Source organism: Grus americana, chromosome 1, assembly GCF_028858705.1.
Source record: "Grus americana isolate bGruAme1 chromosome 1, bGruAme1.mat, whole genome shotgun sequence".
Taxonomy (NCBI): domain Eukaryota; kingdom Metazoa; phylum Chordata; class Aves; order Gruiformes; family Gruidae; genus Grus; species Grus americana.
Window position 1 is genome coordinate 29,897,314 of NC_072852.1, and position 13,151 is coordinate 29,910,464.

The 13,151-nt window shown below is 38.2% G+C and overlaps 1 protein-coding gene across 4 annotated transcripts in view; it reads right to left on the minus strand.

Moving 5' to 3' along the window:
• FOXP2 (forkhead box P2) overlaps positions 1 to 13,151 on the minus strand; it is a 439,753-nt gene that overhangs the window by 349,604 nt on the left and 76,998 nt on the right. The window contains exon 1 of one of the 4 annotated variants that reach the window (XM_054845634.1): positions 721 to 775. The exons of the other annotated variants lie outside the window; for them this stretch is intronic. The gene's annotated coding sequence lies outside the window, so the exon portion shown is untranslated. Of the gene's footprint in view, positions 1 to 720; positions 776 to 13,151 lie in introns of those variants that run through there. 4 annotated transcript variants of the gene reach the window in all.

Here is a 13,151-nt window from a genome sequence, read left to right on the forward strand (position 1 = left end):
AAATCCCTGTCAGTGGCAACGGGACTATCTTTAGCAAGCCCAGGCAGATAGCAATCCTTTTTTTTTTTTTTTTTTTTTTCCACTTTCCATATTTCTAAGGTTTTCTGTACCTAGGGTACAGAAAGCAAAACAAATTTATTTTCTAAATAGAAAGCTTGCATCCTACAGAAGCTAATGCAAATTGCCAGAAGCAAGCCGGACAAATGAGAAACTTCAGCCCAGGGAAAGAGAGAGCAGAGTAATGCTCGAGTTTCCAGTTGGGAGCCAGATAAAAGTAGGAGAAGGATGAAAGAGGAGAGAACTTTTAGAACAGCGTGTTTCTCAGGTACAGCAAACAAGAAATGAGGAGGAGGCAAGAACAAGAAGCAAGCAGTGAGGAGCTAAAGACAACAATGTAGAAATGGCTATGGAAAACAAAGAGCAGTTAACAAAATTATCTGAAGGCATGACATATAATACAGATTATTATTATTTATTTATTTATTTGTTTGCCCCAGGAGAAAAGCACAGCATTAGACATGCCAGTAAAAGGAACTGGTATTTGCATAAGAAAAAGCAATTAGTGCTTGCACAAGGGCTCCCTTATTGTCCTACCTTCTTATCATAAGTTCCAGTAATATTTACATTACATGACCTCAAACAGCTATACAAGGCAAAATCCTGCTCATAACATTCACGCAAGAAGCTCTACTCAGATTCTGGTTTCACGAAACGTCCTACCTGACCGAGCAGAATTTGATTGTATGTACCCGTGGCAGCCACACTTCCTCGCTTCAAAAAGCACTTCGTTAAGGACTTCCCACTTGTCTTTTCCCAAAAACAAAATGATGAGTTTGAGTTCAGAAGATGGAAAATTGATAAAGTCCTTTCTATTTGAAATCATTCTTATTTTATTTGATTACTTGATACTGAGAGACACTCATATGAGCATACTTTTGAAGAAGAATTAATTAAAACATTTATATTAGCATTTCTCAATAATGCAATACAAACCACTTCCCTGTTTAGAGATGACCATCTGCTTCACTTTTCATCTGTAAATACAATGACTACTTTTGACTGCATAAAGTACCCCTCATTTAGAAAAATGTTATTAAGTCATTCTTAGTTCAGTGATTTCAGCCCACTTCTACATTTCACAAAACCAGGTATTTTTGCTTCTGCAGAGCTGAGGACAGACTAATGGGAATATTGTTATTTCCATGTGGTGGCAGTGCCCTACAGTGCTCTTACGATCTCAGCTGGCTGGAATCAGGGCTTCTCCTCGGGGCAGTTGTTATTCCAGGGGCTGGACCTTCTGCATCCAACCACATTTCACAAGTCTGATGGAGGCTACATCCCATGGGGGGTACTAGTTTGAGCCTCTACCTCAAAACTGCAGTGGTCACCTCTGTTTATGAATCCAACAGTCTACAGACTACAATGATGTAAAGATGATCAAGTCCCATCTGCCTTTCTGTTATTTCAACTTCATAACAAGATTATTCTTCTTTCTTTAAACTGAGTAAGAGCTATGCTCGGCATTAAAACAAAACCACCTTTATCAAGAAAACATCCACAATCTCATATAATCAAAAAAAAAAATTTATTGTCATATTGTAGGAAAGAAGCAAAAGTTTTGAGCAGAGTAATTTTACCCCAAACTTGCCTGACTGATTTTCAGTAAGATCTATTAATACATAAGAAAACATGATATATTTATCATATAAGAAAATAACTAAATCAACAACTGCAATACTTCCATCCAAAGAAAGGGGACAGTATATACAGAAATGTCATACCAAGTATTTTAATTCTACTCAATGGTCTAATTTACTGCTACTTAACTGATTTATAGTCTCAACTGTTTTTATTTCTTAATCCTCTTCTTTCTTGTCTACTTGTATTTTATACCACTTCTTAATAACAAATGACATGAAACCATTCCAGCAAGTACTACCTATGATGGCTATCACGATGCAATCCATGCAAGTGACAGCAATAAATACAAGCTATGCCTTCATTTCTTAAAGCTAAAGGGAGTATTTTAAGTTGTATTTCATCATTAAAAGGCTAATTAAAGTGGCACTGATTAAGCGACCTTGAAGAGGTATGAAGTTTCAGGTGAGGCATGCTGGTGGGAGGGCGCTGAGCCCAAGAAGGTCCACCCCACCACCACTCCTATCAGGTGGTGGTGTGGGTTCAGCCCAAGACACTGGAAGAGGTTAACAGGGATTCCAGCAACACAAACCAAGCAGCTAGCACAAACGATGGGGGGAAAAAAATATCTGTGCTTCAGAGTGAGGCCTCTTAGCTTCAAACTTTTCGTGTCTGTTCATGACTGAAAATGGAAAGACTCTGGAGTTTTGGAGCTGCACAACAACCCACAGCCAGAATAAATAATGATAATCACCTAGCAATAGAAAAAAGATTTTCTCTCCAAGAAATACCGTGGAATATTTCACCAAAAATCCTATTAGGGTACATAGCGTAAAAATATTCACATCGCCTCCTGTTAGATGATAAGCAGAAGCTTTAGACAGACACACAGTGACAAGTCAACACATTTATGGAGAGTGATGGAGCTGCAAGTATGATACAGGAGCTGGCAAGTTTTCCAGGCTTGGCACATGAGATTGGAGGGTTTACCTTTTTGACTGGGGCTCTCCTACAGCGAAGCAACACAGAGTATCTTGTACAATTTGACTAATGCAATAAGCTGACAAATAACTACAGGATCCCAATGTGTAAAGGGATTTCCCTTTGCTGTTATCTACTTTCAACATTCCCACGTGTTTGAACAATGTCATTCCTCGTTTTTTGTTATCTTACGTTTCGTATTAATCTCTACATTATTAAACATCAATAAGAAAGAACCAGAAGCAATGAAATTCGATGTAAAATCTTTCAACTGACATTAAGGTGTGACACCTTTGTATATGGCTTATTTCCAAGTAACTTTTTATATAGGTGAAATTTAGAAAGAGAGACCTGACAGTATACAATCAAATGGTCTGGGCATTACTCTGATGCTTTTTTCCCTTGAAAATTCAAATGATCCCTGCAGGCAACCGACAACTGCTAGATCTGTGGAATGTGCTCTTTGAACTGTACAAAAGCCTTCAGCCTTTCGTGCATTGCTGCAAACAAAAACTGCCAAGTGTAATTATTTCTCAAATTTAATGTTATGGAAGTGTTGCATCATTTTTTTCACAGCTCTGAGAACAGCTGTAGAAAAATAAAATTTACAGGAGGATTTCCCCGCAGAAGTTATACACTATATTTATCGCCTTTTATAAACAACTGATACAAACGAACACCAGGCAAATCTCAAAGAGTGCCACTCTTTCTTTGGTCCTCTTACAATTATATTTCTATGGAAAGAATCGAAGGACTAAGTGGAAAGAGTCCTCCCAAGAATGGTTTTTCATCCTTTAGACTTTTTGAAAGAAAAAAAAAACAAACCAAACAAACCAGCACAGCTTATATTAGAAGCACCAAACAGCACTGAGAGAACAACAGAAGCTTGAAAATTCATAGTTTGCTTCCCACTTTTTTTCTTAACCTACACTGCTGTATCTAGCCTTCCCACAAACATCCCCATACTAAAAGGTAACTTGGTAGATACATTACAAAATACAAGCACAGCAGTCTAGATGATCCTGTATGCATCTGTAGTTCTAATGAGAACTGCCTTGGTTTTGAACACAGATGTATTCGACTTGCTGAACTGAAAGCAGTCAAACTTTACTTATTGAATACAGACATATTCAGTAATATTACTTTTATTACTGACTTCAGCTGTATCTAAGATTTTTAAGCTAAAAAGACGACATTGACGTGAAACCAACTGCCCTTAAATAATAAGTTTCCACATCTGAAATAAACGTTACCCAACCATGAAGACGCCCAAATTCAAAACAGTCATTTTTGTTTGGATTGCAGAAGTGCCTTGCTTTAGAGAGCAAGCTATTTAGTTCCAGTGTAAACTTCATTACAATTCAGACATGAGGTGGAGCACTATCTACATGCCAACTAATTCCCAAAGCAGACCTAAGCTCCTAGGTCTTGTCCAGAATCCCTCGCCCACACCCACACATCGAGTTAGCCACAATATCCTGTTACAAAACAGAAGAAGGGACCTGCGAACACCACTATCCGGGGAGACCGAGCACTGCATTCTGGATTCTCCTCTTAGCCTAAGCACATTCAGTCATAGTCCATGAAAGCTTCTGAAGATCCGAGCTGTGAAATAGTCCAGATGCATATACCCTCCAGTTGCAATCCTTAACTGATACTAAGTGAAGGTGAGCCACTGCATGGCAAAAAAAAAAAAAAAAAAAAAAAAAAACCAAACAAAAAAACCCAACCACCCAACACATGAAATATGGGATCCAGAAGGAGACCAAAGGAAAAGGAGTCTGACCCTTTAACTTGATCATGTGGACAGGATGGACCAGATGAAGGCATTTAATATGCTTACAGTTCCTTCAGCTTCAGTGAGGGCCAAGAATTAGAATAAAACCCTGTGTCTAGCATCTCCAGTTGGTTGCTGCCCCTATAGGGAATCTTTCTCAGTCAGCAGAAGCAATTTTTTGTCAAGTACATAGGGAGGATAAATACTTCAGGCATCTTGCTTGTGCTGCATCTTTACTTCAGCCATAGTTAAGTTGCACAGGCAAAAAGACACTCTGAATCATGTCCTCAACAACAGAATCTGGACCGGAATAAGGCAAAGCACCTCCAAGCTGCTACTGGGCTATGCGAAGCGAAGGAAATTAAAGCCAGTGCCCCAAAGAGACGTTCCTACAAGAGAGCTGGGGAACAAAACCATTTAGTTCATGCATTAGGAAAAAAGTAAAAAGGATATGCTGCAATGGCACCAAGGAAGCTCCAATTCCCATGCTTTCCAAACGTATTTTGTGCCCCTGCTCAAAGCGAAGCTGCACACAGCATCACGTTGTACTGCTACTTCATTTTTTTAATAGCACCACATTGTCCTATTTTAGGCAAACATCTGCATTCAGAATGACAACAGGACTGTCCTGCACACAGGCAAGATGCGATGAAGGCACGGGGCGCTGACAGGCAGCAGCCCCCTCTCACTGAGCTCCTGCGGGCGACAGGACACGCTCGCTTTTCAAACGCTGCAAGATACAGCTCCTCAGCAGCAACTTGCAGCACTGCAAGATGAACGCGTTGAAAGCCACTGATTCACCACGGAGTTTGGTCAGTGGTGCACTGTGTCACATCCTATCACTGAATTTCTACGAGGGCGATAAAAGGGGTGTCTGAAACCATGACACATTGCTTTCATTTCAGAATTAGAAGAGAGACAGAGTACTGCTTCGGTACAGGCAACACCCCACTGAACACCTTGCCATCCCCTGGATGCTATTCGCTTGTTTGCATCGAACATGGACATGTCTGCTATTTTAAAAACAGAATATATAATCTTTTTTATTTTTTTTTAACTGTCTTTGTGGTAAATGAATCTTGGTCAAGCTTCAGTGTTAACATGGCTTATGCAAACACCAAAGAGCAGACCACAGAACTGCCAGTGATGAACATAATGACATTAAGAAGGATGTGGTCTCCAAGTTCGTGGTAGATCAAGCCAATGCAAGCAAAACTTGTAATGGAGAAACTGCAATGAATTTTGAATTAAAGAGTGCAGTGGCACTGTTTCTCCTTGTTGATCTTTTCAGCAGGACAGCAGAAAGCAAAATAGTAAGTATGTTCATGGGTTTTTAAAAGCATTCCATGTAAAAAGCAACAAAACATGAAGTACACTCACAACATCATGAGTGAGAAGACTGCACTCTGGGAGGCACAAGAGCTAGGCAGTTGCTGTTGCAAAAGAGACAGTTGTTTGTTTCAAAAAGTTACAAAATAAACTGAAAAATGGAAAAATCTGGCATCAAAGCGGACACAAGCACTATAAAATAAACAAAAGCATACTCTATTTTTTATCGGTTTCTAACATCTGTAAAAAAATAAAAATTAAAAAACCACATTAATTTACCTTTGATATTGTTAGGCTTTTTCAAGTAAATGAAGTGGAACATCTCTTAATCTTACTACTCTTTTACCAACAAGGTGAGCAAAATCTCAGGATTTACAAGAGCAAAATAAACAGAAAGGTTTGTTGAAAATAATCTTAAAATAGGCATGATAAATTCAATTGTTGTGAAGAAAAGCACTTTGCTAGTGATTTGTATAAGAGTAGTGACGCCTCATTTTCAAGACATAACAAGCTTGTTTCTAGATTTCCGAAACATATCATTGTTGAAGCCACTCTAGATACCCAGATGCCACAAAGGTAGAAAGCATTTACACCTAAAGATGTTTTCATATATTGTTTATGTGGGAGGTGTAAGAAAGGCATGTGGGAAAGCAAACATGGGCTCATCTATTCCTCATGAAGGTTTCCCCAAACCTCTTAGAAATTTGCCTAATACCAGTCATTCCTCTCTTGACACAAAAATTTCAAACCTGTGGATCCACATGGAAGCATTAGTGTAATGCTGTCTGGCTTTTGCATTTCCTAAAACATGACTGATTAAAAGAAATCTGACAAAAAAAAAATCTGCTCTTGGGTAGAAGGTTTTAATGCCAAACTTTAGCCTAAGGCACATGTCAAAGCCCAAATGTTAATCCGTGAGGGGGGAAAGAAGGGTTTATGATGGTTTCTTGATTTGTGCTGCAAGTGTCTGTATTCTCCTAACACGAATATTTTCTTTCCTTAAATTCCAGGATTCCTATAAGTAAATAAAAATAACTCAATGGGTAGCCCACAGCTTTGGTACTGCACTGGGTAAAGGCTAGTGGGCATAGTTCTGACTGAAGTGAGTTTAACACTTTAATACTGTAAAAGACAATAACCAGAGAGAACTCCTAACTTTTACTGTGAGCTATGATAAAAGAATTCACTAATGGTCTCTGTATTCCAGATATCAAGTCTTGCATCATCTTTCTGAATTTTTCTTAAAGAAAAAAGTCGATGAAGCCCACTAGAAGCTGGCCAAATGCGCACATATCTCAGCCAGAGGGCAGTTAACTATAAAATCAGAGAATAAATGAACAACCAAGACTAACGGTTTCTGGAAGGGGCCCTCCACCTAGAATAAGAAAATGGAAACCAGTCACAAATTTAGAAAATGCCTTTAGAAATCAGATCCTCCATAATGAACCATAGTTAGTTCAAAAGGAAATCTCCCCTTCTCATTTTTTATCTTATCCTGCAAGTCCCTCCCAGTCCAAGTGTATTTCTTTTCTGCAGGCTGTCAAGGTTGTCAAGAAGAGGGCCATGTGTTTTGCAGAAGAACGGCCGAAGTTGAGAAGATTCATGGATTAAAGAGAATTTAAGGTCAGAAAGGACCATTAGATCATCAAGTCTGACTTCCTATAATATCACAGAATATAAAATTTCAGGCAGTTACCTTATTATTGAGCCCAAACACTTACAGTTGATTAAAGAATAAATTCTCTTTTAGCTAAAACAATTGTTTCATGTCGTGCTTTTTCTGTACTAGATTAAAGAGCTCTTTAGAGCACGGGGTATTTTCTCTCTGTGAAGGTATGCTGTAATTAAGTCACTTCTCAAACATCTTTTTGATAAGGTAAACAGACTGATCTCCTTAAATATTTCACTGCAAGGCAATTTTCAAGCTCTTAAATCACTTTCATAATTGTTTCTGGCACCATCTCTGATTTTCCAAAAGGGTTTTTTTGTTTTAGATGTGGCCACAAGAACCATAAGCTGAAATTCAGTCTGTTTACCAATGCAGTATAAGAAGATAAATTCACATCTTTGCTGACATTTGGCTGCCTGTACTTCCAGCACGCTTCTTTCTTTGCTGCATACTGCACTGTGCTTCCTCTCTTCAGAAAAAAAGATCATGAGAATGAGATTTTTTTTGTGACCAAGCAGTGTACAACCAAGTATCAGCAGAACTTGGCAATAATAAGGAACTTTAACTACTTGGTCATCTTTTAGAAAACAGCAGGACACAGGCCATCCAGAAATGTGTTGGCAACCATTTTTCAGTACAGAAACCGAGGAAAACACTCAAAGCAAAAAATGTTTTAGATTTTACTTCAATCCTTCAGAACTCATTGGAAACGTGAAAATTGAGGGCAGCTTGGTTGAATGTAACCATAACATGAGAGAATTCCCATTTCCAAGGAAGGGAGGGAGAACGGAGAATAGGAGAATAAAGTCAACGGAGATTACAGAAGGGGACTTGGATAAATGAAATAGTAGCCAAGATCCTGTGAAAGGTAACTCGAAGGGAAGAAGAAAGAGTTCAAGACAGCTAGCAGTTCCATAAAGGAATACCATTTCAGGCATAAGAGTAAACTAAGTCAATGTTGAAAAAAACTAACGACAAACTCTTCAAGGACCTGCACCTTAAGGAGAGTACAGATCCATGAACACAAGTATGCAAGACAGAAAAACATGACAATATAGGGACAAAGTCAGAAGGGCAAAAACAGAAAGTGAAATATAACTTCAAAAGAATTTAATTAGCAGCAAGAAAGCATTTTTTTTACATCCCTTAATATTAATAGGAAAATTCAAGGAGTTGTTGATCAGTCTATTTGCAGAAGATAAAGACAAATATATTTTGCTTAGCCTTTGATATAAAAGACAAGTACAATCTGATAGCTAAAACTAGTGACAAAAGGGATAAAAAATTAAGAGTAGAACAGGGATAACAGATGAAGAGACATTTCAATAAGTTAAATGCTGTCAGATCAGCTGAGCCTAATCAAGCTCACACTTAGGATAGATAAGAACATGGTGTTGGCTTGTGCCATGAAGCCAGTTGAAGAATGCCAAACTCCAATGCCTGACTGCACTGAAATTTTGCTAACCTGTCATTTATAGCTAGTAAAAAACAAATCAGTGAATTAAATAATCTTTATTTTTGAAATTTATTTTTAACTCCAATCAATCCAGTGAGTAAGATTTCTACCCCTCGTTCCTACAAACAGCTGCATTGCCTTAATAGGTAGGAGAGTTAACTGCAGTGCACGGGACTCTAAGAGAATTAATTGAAATTTTCTACAGCCATTAGCGATTTTTCACAACTTTTATAGAATGGATGTCGTTCCAGAACAATGAGAAGGGAAAAATCCAGTGCCTGTCTTAAAAAGATGAAAAAAGAGGAGGTAAGGAATGACAGACTTGTCCAATTAAGTTTCAGTTCCTGGAATATTCTTGAGAAAAACAAGACCAACAAGAATTTTTTTCTTTTTTTTTACAACAAGGAAATAAATACCTGCCAATATAGTTTTGTCATGAGCAAAATCTGGCAAAACAATTAAATTTCTCCTTTAATAGAAAAATAGTTTGTGAATGGGAAAGAAGCAGTGGATGACTCATAAGCAGCAGCTAAGGAAACAAAGACTAAATTGAACTATTTTAAGGTGAACACAAAATGTGTTCAAAAATTTGATGTAGAGACTAGTAATAAAAGAAGGGTATTAGGAATGGGGCTCAACAGGGGTCCATCGTGGTTTGGTGCACTGGGTGTTTTCTTTCATAACTTGGACAGTGAAATGGTCATCCATATAGAAACTGTACTTTTAAAATTCTCAGATGATGCTAAGTTTGAGAGAGAGAAAGTCAGGAAAACATTGGGGGTCCTTCCTCCACAAGGTTTACCAAAAGTAATAGGAAATTACACTTAATTAGAGATGTACACATATAAAAATATATTTTAATAATTTTGAAGAGTTATTGAAAACCCCGAGTCAGTTCTGAAGCAGCTGAACTCGGGATTACACGAAACCCAGTTTAAAACACATAATCATTTGACTGTATGGCATCAACACGTAGCAACCATAGCTCAATCAGTGCACTGCACTTAGACCTATGTTTTGAGGTGTAACTCATTTTCTTCTTAACTGTCTTTCTCCAGCAGATTTTTCTCAACTCTGCATTAAGAGAGCCACAGCCACAGCCTTAAGATGCCAGATACTCAGTTCTGACCATCTCACCCTTTGAACGCATTGTACTACCAACTGTTGGTGATTTTTGGTTGTAACTGCTGGGACAGAGTGAGCCAGCACTACCACCAGTATCAGAATACTAATGGCATAACTGACAGCATATTTCAGCTTCCTAGGATATTATCAGTGAACTTTGTGGGGCCAAGTAGCCGTGTGGAAGACACTTCACTCTTCCCACCTACGTAGCTGAAAACGGGCTGTACGTTGCCTGCCCAGTCATGAAGGCTTCAGCTTACCCTCACCGTCAACTCCTGTTCCTGTAGATGCCACTCTTCTACCTCAACTGGAAAGCTGATTTTTTGTCTAGGCAGCATGATCAGCGAGGAGCTGCTATCAAGGGGCATGTCAACTCACGCACCTCGTGCTGCATTTCAGCAGGTATGTCACCACTCTGATGATGTTCTCCCTGCCAGAATGCACTATCCATGCCATAGGACCATCTCAGAGATACTTTAATGTCTTCCCCATGGGATGAGTGGACGCTGCCCAGATGGCTGTCAGGAGTGCTGTGCAAGAGCAGCCTGCAGCAGCAGATACAGCTACCGTAACTGTGCTATACTAACCGACCAACAGCAATGCTGTATTAGGGGACCGTGAGAAAAATGTTACTTTGTTCTGATGGACTGACACCTATTTATTTGATGCAGCATAGAGTATGTTGAATGAATGGTGGAAATTCAATTAGCTTTTTATGCGCTGAGAAGTGTATGTGTTTGGTTAATAAAATAACAAATAGAAAATAGACTTTTTAGGAATATACCTACAATTGCAAAAGTATAGAAACTTCAAAAAACATGTTATGTAAATACACTTAAATGAAGAATTTAGTCAAGGCATCTCAGAAGACAGGAATAAATACATAAATTGATTAAATTTTGGAAAAAAAAAAGGCTACTGAGACCTAGATATACAATATTCTTTATTCCTTATCATTGAGGTAAAATATCAGCAAAACTACAAAATGTAACTAAATAGTTTCCTATTTTCTTGCATGTTGAATTAAAGAAGCTCTCTACCTTCTAAGATGAAATTGTTTCCTTGCATTTCCACAATCTGATTCCATCCTGATCATCTATTTGATCTTCTTTACCAGATCATACAAAACAAGCAGAAGAAGAAAAAAACATTTCCCAACGCATTAGCTGTCAAGGTATTAAAAACTACTGCTTCCGGATTTCATATCCAGCTGCTTCCTAGACACTCTCCATTTTTCTATCCATCTTTGATGCATATGTAGTGTGGTCAAGTTAATGCTGCTATTGAAACCTAGAATTTTGCATTTCTCAAATGCAGCCCAAACATTGCATCTATAGGGTTTTTTGCATTTAACTTCCTAGGTTCCTTTTAGGGCAAAATAAGGAAAAAGTCCTTAAGGCAATATAAGCACTTAATCCAACTCAAATACTAAAGAGGACATAACCTTTTAAATCATCTTAAATATTTACGATGCCATAAGCTCTTAAACTTCCTGGAATACTTAGCCTTCCTTAAAACCTCACAGTACTCAAAGTCCCTAGAGCAACATAAGCACCTAAACTGCTTCAAATCCTTCCAAAGGACACAACCTTTAAACCAATGTTTAGGGTCTAATTTTTAGAAATATTTTTGTTTCTTCAGGCACAATTCTGCCTGGTTTTGTCCACAAATCAGGTAGCTATTTAAGTATTATTCACATGCTTCCCTTGACATAATACTTTCATCTGATGGAAGACATATGGAGAAGACGTAGAGCACCCTGCCGCATTGGGAAAGTCAACGCAAGTAATGGAAAGCATTCCCTTGGTCCTAAACCTGGCCAGAATTCAGCTTCACAGAAACAGAAGTAACAGAAACACAAGAGAGTCACCAAAGCCTGCATAGCACCTTGTTCATAACTTTAAGCAATGTCTGACAACGAATCAAGCCAAGTTCATGATATTTCAATGGTAGCAATCAAGAAATTACAAATTGACATCTGCAACAACAGCAGTAAATGTCACCTCTGGGTGGGAACCCAGCAGTAAGTATTAAGAATAGAGCCAGTATACAAGCCACGTTTAAGAAGTGTTCGGCTAACACGTACACAACCACACACTACTTCACGACCTTACTCTTCAGGATGGTGTTGGCCCCCTCCATTCGTTTTCTAACTTGATTTACCTTTGCAACAACTGTGTGGTGAATTTAAGTCAGTGTTTCCTTCCTCCATATGCCTTTCAGATAGGAGTGAGCAGAAAAACCTTTCAGAGTAAAGCAATCTTACACACACAAACTTGAGAGGCAAAGGTCCTTCTCCTTCCAGAATTTCCTGGTTCAGGCTTTCAGTGTTTCCTATAGCCTAGGAAGGGAATTGTCTGTGTTCCACTCTAAAGGATATCTCATTTTTGATTCCAAGAGAGACTGGAGCATTAAGTGAAACATTAGTGCCACAGATGCTCTCAAGCAACTGAGAAAAATTAAAAATACTTGTGCTTTTTTAATTTTGAAATTCACATGGCAGGTAGTAAATGGTAGGTCAGGGTCACGTTGCTCATCCTTAGGAAGTAAATAAAAATAAAGCTGTCCATCTTCAAAGCACACATAAAACCTCACATTTGCCAGACTTCTGCATGACAAGCAAAGTCACTGAATATATGCCTCTGCAATTTTTAAAATATTTTTTACATGAATCATAAGCCATATCAATGAAAGTGCTATATCCATCAATTAATAAAATACTTGAAATATACAGCTCAACATTAAAAATAATTACTGTTATGTTGATATTTCAACATGTTGAAAATCTGAATGTTTGGGAGTGCTCCTACAGCTATATGGCAACAGCTTAAGAGTTTTGAAGAGTCTGTGTTTATGTTGAGCCTGGCGAGCAATTACGACATTGTGCAAAACACTATAAAGTCCACTTTATCAATTTTTCCATTTGATTTCTACCTTTAGCATCTTACCAATGAAACCAGTTGACGCTCAAATATTTGATTACCTCACCCTACAGTGGCTGATCTAATACCACTGAGAGTTAACGGGCATTTCATAACTAATGCCTTCCTATAGTTCAACTAGTCTCAAATTGTTTTCCCTAAATTGCTACCAACTCTTCTTCTTCTCCTTTCCTTGGTCTCTATGTATATATTTACAATCTGCCTATTTCCTTACATCCCATGATACTGAGTTTC